Here is a 10,831-nt window from a genome sequence, read left to right on the forward strand (position 1 = left end):
TTGTTTCTTGTTATTATTTTGATGTATCTACTAATGAATGCACGGTTGCCACGCTATCTGGAAAACTGGAAAAAGTCGGGGAATTCAAAAATTGACCAAAAAATTCTGGAATCGGCTATTTTCCCCCAAGAAACGCATTTTGCACTGACGTTGGAAGCGATCACTTTCTTGCCGAATTATGTATCGCATGAGCATCATTCAGCCAGCTGGCATAGAGCCAATTTTTGCAGCTCCCATCAGATTGTCTTTTAGAAAGGTAAAACAAGTTTCCAGTAACTTCGAGTATTGAATGACTCCCATGCGCATATGTAGTGCATGTTGAAATAAGGGAAATAAAATCTGTTTAATCCTAGTACAGGGTACCATATACACGGGATTTGGAGATATTATGATGAGCAGTCATTTTGGTGTTGGCAACAATTTTGAAAATCGTGCCAAAGCCGTAGCATATACCAGGATTTTATCACAAAATCATTTTAACCCGCCTTTTTTTTAATAAATGCCTTATTTGTCATTTTGCAGTAAAATAATAATAAAAAAAATGGTAATCAGTCACCTAGGCTAACCATTTAATGTTACTATATCCGGCAAAACATCGTTGATTATTCTAATTCAATTTTTAAATAATTATCTTTATTTTAATGTTATTTGTGTCATTTAATGTTGCTTCTACTCTTTAAATTTATTTATTTTTTATTAGTAAATAATACTTTCAAATTTCAGGAAATTTTCTCTGTCATAATCCTGAAATTAATTCTAGCAGTATGATGACATACCATCACAAAATTTTGCTCATGTATGCTACTAAATAAATATAAAATACCTAAATTTATTTAAAATTATCATTAAATAGATTTTTCCTTCGTTTAGCTGCAAAATGTCTGCAAAAAAAGACATTTTTTAATCCAGATTGGGCAGATTCTAATCTCAATCTTCAGTGGAGAAAACACCTATTATAGTTATAATAGTAATGCTTTGGGTATTATATATTATAAGTCATGTAATATATATATGTCATGTGTAATTGGCAAATTTTTGTGTTTTCAAATGGTACCATAATTAATTTATCTCTTAGCGTAGCCAATTGTGCAGATGGATTGGAATTTTCTGAAAACACACCTGGAAAAGTCAGGGAATTTCATTTTCCTGTTTGAGTGCAACCCTGTGAATGTCAAATAGCATTTATTTATCTGATTTTGTATTTAATGTGTGTTTAAATATATATGTAGAAGTATAATTATGTAACTGCAAGAATTCAATGAATTGAACATTGAATTTTATAAAATTAACACTAGAAACTAACAAAAACAAAACCTTTAAATTATTTGTAAAAGATAAAAAGAGCTGCATAATATTTTTATTGAAAAGACAAAGGTTTTTTTATGCTTTGTTACATAAATTTGGCATAACAAAAAGTTGTATGCAAGCCATAGTATTACAACTGTTGTTTACTCATAAATGCCAGAAATAAAACTTTCTTTCTCCTCCTATATTTTGAATTCCAGACAGACTACTAAGTCTGTGATGGCAATTTGTTAAAAATTAATTTTGTATAATTCTGGTTAAATTTTTGTGTTTTGCTATGAATTATGTCTACCTTTTAATTGTGTAACTTGGGAAATGGTGAAAAAATGGTAAATTACAAAATAATTCTCGGTGAAAATTATAAAATACATGGTGTTTTGAAATAATTGTCCTATTAAATATTTATGAACAGTTGGTTGTAGACTCACATTTGCAGCTTCTGCTAAAAATATGATATAAATAACTTATTAATTTCAAGTGTGCTGTAAATTTTATTTCTTTAAATAAAATTATTAAATGTAACATTTCAGTTTAAATTTCTGAATAATGTCACCACCTTTTTGTTACTTCTCTCACATTTTTGAAAGATGTCTTTAAAAAAAATTGTATTAGGAAATTTAATAAGCATATCTATGTAATAGGTATGATGTCCGCTAAATTAAAAGCAATGTAGCATTTATTCATGATGCATAAATACAAATTATGCACTCATGAGTATAATCACATACTTGCAGAGAATATTTATGCTTTCAGTTGTTGAATTGACTTGTGTGATCTGAAATCTGTAGGGCAGGGGTTGGTATACTTTTTTTTTTACTAAGAGAGCATATTTCAGTGATGTGGTAGTTTAGCATGTATAAATAAAATTATGCACTCGCATACTACCAGAGAATATGCTTTCAGTTGTTGAGGAGACTTGTGTGATCTGAAATCTCTAAAGCAGGAGTTGGTATCCTTTTTTTGCTAAGAGGGCATATTTAAGTGAGCAGGAGTTTGGCAGGCTCTTTGTGACAGTAATAATAAAAATGCATTATATATCAAAATAGAGTTAACTTTTATAGATTGTAAGAGTTGTGATGTTTTAACAATTTGTTTTGCTATTGAAAAAATGTTGCTAGCTAAGCAAGAAAACTGCAAATTTTTGTTCTGCAGAGAAATAAGTTGTCAGAACAATCAACTGAAATGAAATTATTTTCCTTCATAAGCAAATGTTGTCCATATCTTGTCTTTTAACTTGAAGAGAAGAATCCACACTCTGCATATAACTTGATTAAATGACAATTTTATGTATGAACAGTATGTAGAGTGTAACATGCCCACTGTTCGTACGATGTTAAAGAGTCCTTAGAATTTTTTTAACTCTTTTTTTTTTTTTTTTCCCCTAAAAGTCCTTAATTTTGGCCAAAATCAACAGAATGTCTTTAATTTTAATCATCTGAAATTTCTGTCTGTTTTTACGACTTCCATTTTGAGTGTGAATTAGCATTTTGGAGGAATATTTTTTTCAATTCACTGACATATATGGTTATCTTTTGAATGGGTTCATGAGTTATAATTTGTTTCTATTTCTAATATAAATGATGGGATACTCGAGTTTCTAAGCAAGAAGTGAAACATAAGCATTTTGAAATTAATTTTTTCTAATAAAGAGCTCTTAAACAACTTTTTGCTTTTGAGGATGTGAATTGTTTTATTAAACGGTTTTAAATTTGGCGACTTATCAACATTTTGCCGATTTTAAGATCAAATTCTATGGAAAATTTGTCATTCTGAATTTTTTGATGATTTTTTTAAAACGTAACATTGCTAAATTTCATTAAGATAATGGTAATATATTGAAATTATATTTAAAAAATATTAAAATAAAACATTTTTATTTTTTGATGCCATATTATAAAGTTTCAATTTGGCAACTTATTATACAATATTTTGAATCTGAAAAATAAGGTATAATGCTATACAGCACAATTTACGAAACAGCTCTTAGCAAAAGCAAAATTAGCTAAGTAATTAATTAAAAAGGTCTTCTTTTTAATTTTTTTCATAGTAAGAGTTTTCACTGTGTAATTGTCTCAGAATATGCATCAGGTTTTTTTATAAAATTAGTTTTACACTTTTTCCCTTTTTTCCAAAATATTTTTGGCTTTTTGCTGTAACAGAATTGGTAGGGATAATTTTAATTTTAGGATTTTAGACATTGCAGCCTAGAAAGTTTAGAAGAATTTGAAGGCCAGATTTATAGACCCACGATTCTAGAAGATTCTGAGAAATGTGTGACAAAATGAAAAATGTCTCCATTGTATCAACATGTAATGGATGTACTTTACAGAAAGTTTCCAATGAATTTCTTACTTTTCGGAGAATGTCTGGAAGAACAATGAAAACATAATATTTGAATGTTTTGCTTCTGATACTAGAATTTTTTCTTAACATGTTTATCTTTCCTTTATTTTCTCTACTTTTCACTAGACACAAAACATGGAGTATATCAAAAATTGCTTTAATCTCATCACATGGGCAGGCATTATGGAAAAGGTTTTTTATTAATAAAGAAATTGAAAACTTAGAATTTAAAAGATTCATCTAATATGTCTTAATGCATCATACACATAGCATAGGTATTTTCCCACCTGATGCAATCTTTGTGGATCCTAAATTCTGCTTCCAATGCCTGCTCTAATTTCTAAAAGTTTTGCCATTTCTAGATTTTGTTATTCGGTGTGTTACTAAATTCTAAAAATTCTGCCACATCAGCTCGATAACCAAAAACAAATTTATAATGACCTTTACCATATATATTTCATATTTTTTTAGAATGTTCATATTAAAGAAATAAAATTAGCCGCTTTTTCTATACATTTTAAATGCATTTAGTGTTTTTTTAGAATAACAGAAATCCTTAATTAAGTCAAAAAATTCTAAAATGAAAAGGAAACTTATTGAAGAAAGAAACTGAATGTATACAGAAAATTATTTTTCAAAGATATGTGTACTTATTATTATGGAAATTATTGTTTATGATTTCAGCCTTTAATTTCCCATTTCTATTTCCTCGTATGATAGTTACTGAGCTAGATTAAATTAAAAATAAATTTTATAAACTATGACCACTAGTTCACGTTTTTAGTTTGAATTTGACTGTTTTTGTTTAATTATGTCACTAAGAGCTGTAATTGACTTTGTTAGCATCAGAACATGCCTTAATGTTCTAAGTTCTTTGTCTGATATTCTAGTTACTTTCAGACATAGTGATAATTTGCCTCACGTATATCGGGTTGGTGTGGGGGGGTTGGGGCTATTTAACTTTTACCAGATCAAGTAAACCCTCATAGATACATTGAGGAGAGGTTGACAAGTTAAGAGATAAAGCACATAGAAACTAGGAAGAGCATTAGGTTGCATATTAAGAGAAATCTCTAATTGTTAGAAAAGATACTTAAAGAGAAGGAAATCAATATAAACTAGCCAAAATGTTTGGGAAGGCTTGAAATTAAAATGACGGATAAATATTTTGTTGAATGTTGTTGTTACAAAACATTTATGTTTTGTAGCTTTTAATGTGTAATTATCCTACTATCGTTTAAGAATCAATGTCATAAATTACATGTATTTTAAACTCTGAAATTTTATTAGATTTTGATGGGGCTTTTTTAACAATAAAAATAAAATTTAATAGTGGCCATGTAAATCCATACTGGATAAGGTTATCAAACTACCTAATTTAATTATTTATAACTAACTTTTTACTCTTAAATTTATTTCTACATAATGAAGCAAGTTATTGCTTTTCATAAATACTCACTATGGTCACAAGATAAAACACAAAAATGTAAAAATTCAAGTAAAACTTATTCTTTGTATGTATTGAAACTTAAAATAACTGGGTTACAACCCCTGGAACTGTACACGAAGCTACGACACTACCTGCATCAAACAGACCCTGATTAATTTTCAGCACTAGCCAACCTTGATAAAGTTTCTCAACGAAAAAAAAGGACCGTTATCAAAAGTTGTTGGTCTTTCAACAGATAGTGCTGCTGTTATGATGGGGAAAAAAAAAAAAAACGGACTTGGGGAAAAAAATTTCAGGATATGATACCTGGTTTGTTGCATTATCCCTGCATAGCTGACCATTTAGCTTTAACTGTTTCCCAAGCTGCTGATGGAATATCCCTGTTTCAAAGCTGCCAAGAATTTTAGGTTCATTGTATGGTTATTTTCACACGTCCAATATTAGGATTGAAAAGCTGAAATTGATGCAAGATGTGTTAAATGAGCCAAACATAACTCTCAAAGACATAAATACTATTCGGTGGTTTTAACTTGGGAATGCAGTTAATGCATGTCATATCAGATATGAAGCTGTGATCATTGCCCTGACAGACATAATTGCAAACAGAAAAACAAGCATTCCTATAGACAAGTGCTCAGGACTACTTAAACAATGCTCACAATTTTCATTTGCAGCCACCTTGTCATTTTTAAGAGATTATGAACAAAGTCAGTAGAATTTGTCAGAGCAATGATGTGGACTTCTCCGTGTCGGTTAATAGACTAGAATCCACTATTAATCGCATGCAGGAAATGAAAAAGGAGGAAGGTCATGGCATTCATCTAAAGGGATTTTTAGAGTCTGCTCTTAATAATGGTTATTATCGAGTTCAAGATATTAAATTATCTGTTTCTATTAAATCTTTAAATGATTTCATGAGTTCTAAAATGCTTTTTGAGTGCACTGATACAGAATCTATGCGACTTTTGCAGAATTTTGATGTTTTGTTGAATCCCTCTTGTGTTACAACCACAGAATCATCAAGATTGGAGTTCCTAGATAATGTTATTAAACATTATTATAGGCTAGATTCTACTTCGGTTTTGGATGTTTCAGCAGAGGAGTTAAAGCAAGAGCACCTTGAAGTAGAGTTTTTATGCCCGCTACAGAGAATTCAAATTTAAACAGTTTGCCAATTTGTTGTTCTCATCAAGTTTAGATGGTGAATTCTTATATCCAGGATTTACAGCCCTGACACAAATAGCTATGACTATACCTTTGTCAACGGCTGTTTGTGAAAGAGAATTTTCTCCTAAAAATAGGATCAAATTAAATAGGAGAAGTAGATTGGGGGAAAAACAACTGGAAATTCTAACGAGAAATCTGAGCCAAAGAACAAAGGGGGAAATGTTTTTTTTTTTTGTGATTTTAATTTTGAAAGAGCAGTAACCTTGTGAAAAACATCAGAGGAAAAGGCGATCAGAATTCTAATGTAACCAAGGAAAAATGATTTTTGTAACTTTAACTTTGAAAGAGTTTTGATTCTGTAAGGAAATCAGCTGTAACATTGTGGAAAAATTAGAGGAAAAGGATATTAAATTTGTAATATTAAATAAATATTTGATTTAGAACTTTTAATGTAAAATAAATTCTTTTATTTATAATGTTTACTATTTTCTACTAATACTTAACATATGCTATAATTGTCAAAAACCAAAATACCATCCTCATTTTTTTCTAATTCATTTTGTCCATTAAATGTGTTTTATATAGAAATTTGTCTGTATGTGGAGTTTATGCAATTTCTGTATTTCATTCCTCATAAATGATTTTCTCTCCTCCTAAAAAAGTCGGAGTATTTTTACTCTTCCAAAAAAGTCCTAGGTATAACACTGATGACATGGAATGACTTATGTAACCTTTTAACACTTTTACTGTAGAGCGATAAACATATTTTAATCTTCAGTGCACCCTTTCAGTGGGCATATTGGTATTTAAACCACAATTCAAACGATAACACTATGGCCACCGATTAACACCTTTTGCGTATTGCAAAGAAAAATAAGCTGCAAAATCTATAATATCGGAATCATTGCGAAATCTTTCCATTGCTTCTTCTAATATTTTTACGAAAGCTGCTGGATCTGTTTCTTCAAATAGAGAACGAAGAATTTTAAGTAACGTACGAAGTAGTACTTCAAGCAGCGTACGAAAAATTGTACACTTCAATTTGTTTGTCATTGCTTTTAATTTTTCGCAGGTTTTTCCACCATGCCACAAACAACAGACGATTATCTGGTTCTTCCATTTCTCGTATCCATGCATTATAAAGTGATTCCGCCATATCGAACATAGAAACTTTGAGTTTCAGCACCCCTGATTTAGCTTTTAAGAGATAAAACAGATTGATCGGTTCTATTAGGTATCAAGAATGCACATGGGAAGCCTTGCCGAACACCATCAATAACAAGCAGTATCACTAACTCGAAATCATAACAACCATTCATCCCATGAATGCCATCCATTACAAATACAATCAGAGTCATATTTTTATAAAATCTCCTTTTGTGCAATATTCATTAGGACAAGCACAAAATCTTCTATTTTTAAATCTTAATATCCTTCTAATATACTTTCTTGTTGTTTATAAAATAAGACATATTAATCATTCGCTGTTTTCCATTTCAATAATCCATGTCTACACATTATGGGAAAAGTCCTTATGCTTGACTGCGTCTGAACATAGATTATATCAGGGTTGCCACGCTACCTGGAAAACCGGGAGAACCGGGAAAAGTCAGGGAATTTAAGTATTTTTGTCAAAATCTGGAAAAGTCAGGGAAGTGTATACAATGATCCCGCCAAAAAAAGCGATTTTTGCGCCGACGTCGGAAGAGATAACTTTTTTGGCGAATTGCGTATCACGTGAGTGTCATTCGGGCAGCTGGCATAGAGCCAATTTTCGCAGCTCCAATTTGATTGTCTTTTAGAAAGGCAAGGCAAGTTTCCCGCAACTTTTGGTTTCCAGTATTCTCGAGAATCGCATGTGCAGTGCATGAACTAAAGAAAGTACCTGTTCTCGTATAAAACAAAATGGGTTTAATCTTAGTATACGGTACCATGGAGGTTAGAATCAAAGAATATGTATTGTAAAGAAGGAAAACCTCTCCGCAACAGACGTGGCTCCGTTGCATCATAGAGGGAAACAGCTGTGCATGCGTGATATATCTGCTGCCAAAGCTCGAAACCGGTGTCGAAGTTCGAAGGTCACGTTATCAAGAGTTCATTAAATGAATATCCTTTAAAATTTCTTTAACCTCTTGCGCTAAAAAGACGTGCCACGCACGTCGAGATGTTTTTGTCTCAAACTGCGAGCGACGTGAACACCACGTCGATAAGCATTTATCGCAAAAATGAAAATAACATGGTGCACACGTCGCCTAACAACGAGATTGTTTATTTCTCGAGTTACAGCTCTGGATTGCACTCGCAGATGCGGAGCGGCGTAAATGAGACACTTTACCGCTTGCTATATTGTAGCGCACGGCACCGCAACCGTGAAGTTTAGTCTTAGCGCAAGTGGTTAAACTCTAAAGGAAAAGAAAATATTTTTTGGCGCAAGTAAATTAATTCATGGGTTAGTAATTTTCAGGGGAGGGGGAACTGCAAAAATCCGTTTTTAAAATTATTGCGAAAAATCTAAGAAGAAACGTCCTTTGATAAAACCTTTCTTCTTGGATTTTTCGCAATAATTTAAAAACGGGTTTTCGTAGCTTTCTTTTTGTCAAAGAACGTTTTTTCTTAACACGTTTCTCAATTTCCGGTACACATCGCGGAGAGGAAAATTCTGGCTGCCAGGTTCCGTCGCCAAATCCCCTGGCATATTTTCCCTCCGCATTCTAGCGGCGTAATAGCATTTTACTTGTATGGAACCTTTTCTTCTTTACATAGACCAAAGAATTAGAGATTCTTTGCATAGACGTTCTTTGGTTAGAATAATCTCCATGTATGGTACAATGGGATTTGGCGCCATGATGATGCGCAGTAAACGAGTCATTTTGGTCTTGGCGACAATTTTCAAAATCGTGCCAAAGCCTTACCGTATACTAGAATTTTACCGCAAAATCTTTTTAAACTTTTTTTTTTTTCTTTTTAATAAATACCTTGCCATTTTGCAGTAAAATAAAAAAATAGTAATCTGTCATCTAGGCTAACCATGTAATATAACTATATTCGCTAAAATATCGTTGATTATTCTAATTCAATTTTTAAGTAATTATCTTTATTTTTATGTTATTCGTATAATTTAATGATGCTTCTTCCCTCTAAATTTATTTATTATTAGTAAATAATATTTCCAAATTTCAGAAAATTTTCTCTGGCATAATCTTGAAATTAATTCTAGCAGTATGATAACATACCATCACGAAATTGAATGCACATATTTTATCCTTATGTATGCTGCGAAATAAATATAAAATACCTCAATTTATTAAAATAGATTTCTTTCTTTCGTTTAGCTGCAGAATGTCTGCAAAAAAAGCCTTATTTTATTCCAGATTGGGAAGATTCTAACCTCAATCTTCAATGGAGAAAACAACAACTATTATAATTATATTTGTGTTTTCAAGTGTTAAGGTGCTTTTTAAGAACATACCTCACACAAATTAAATTTACCTAAAATCTAACCTAACTATTTAGCATTGCGTTGTGATTTATAAGGACTGGATTAGCCTCGTGTTGAACTGGTGATGATCATAAGTAATAATTAAATAAAACATACATTTGTTATCCAATTTATTTATCTTAAATTTTATTAAGTTTCTTAAGTGGAGAAGTAAACAAAATTATCAAACAAAGTATACCAAGAATAAATGTCCTCTGGGATTTATTGAATAATTAAGTGAATTTGCTACACAATACAAGTAATACCATAATTAATTTACCTCTTAGTGTAGCCAAAGTACATTACGCGAATAGACTGGAATTTTCTTGAAACACACCTGGAAAACCTGGAAAAGTCAGGGAATTTCATTCTCCTGTTTGAGTGGCAACCCTGTTATATGATTGTTGGGATATTACGCAAGTCTTTTGTCAATTCAGAACCTGAAACAGTATCACGTATTTCATTTAAAATCTTGTAACTAGTATGCGTGAAGCAATTTTTGTGGCCATAAATTCCTTTTCATTATTTGATAATGATTGGTGTTGAATTTAATGTTTATGTCAAATATGAGTTTCCATAAAAGTTACTATAAATTTACCATTATGTTCTTTAATGCTAGGTGGGCAAAATCCATTTACCTTAGCGCTCACTACCTTGTACTTTTAAATGTCTCTTCTCTTGACTTTCAGTTAAAAACATACACATAACATTGCATAAAGCACCATAATAAAAGACTAATATGTAGTATTGCGGGATATTTTTGTGCTTTCGACAATACATTTTGAATGTGTTTCTTTCTCAATACTTTCTTTCCAATCATAAAAGGCCTCTAATGAGGAAAATTCTAAATATCCTTCATCTATTCTTTTTTCCTGATCACCTTGAAAATGTAAAATAATATTTCGCTTATCAAAATAGGTATTGCACAGTAAACATTTATGGGATTGATGTTTCTGCCGTTGATGAGCTTTTAAACGACAAAGATTGCTGAACTGACGTGTAAAACTAGAACATTTAAATTCGCATTCTTTTCGGCGCTTTATGTCCTGTAGTTTTGGGAGATGAAAATTTGCTATGTATCTTCTTAA

Source organism: Stegodyphus dumicola, chromosome 8, assembly GCF_044657685.1.
Source record: "Stegodyphus dumicola isolate Sdum_Otavi_A_Nest chromosome 8, ASM4465768v1".
Taxonomy (NCBI): Eukaryota; Metazoa; Arthropoda; class Arachnida; order Araneae; family Eresidae; genus Stegodyphus; species Stegodyphus dumicola.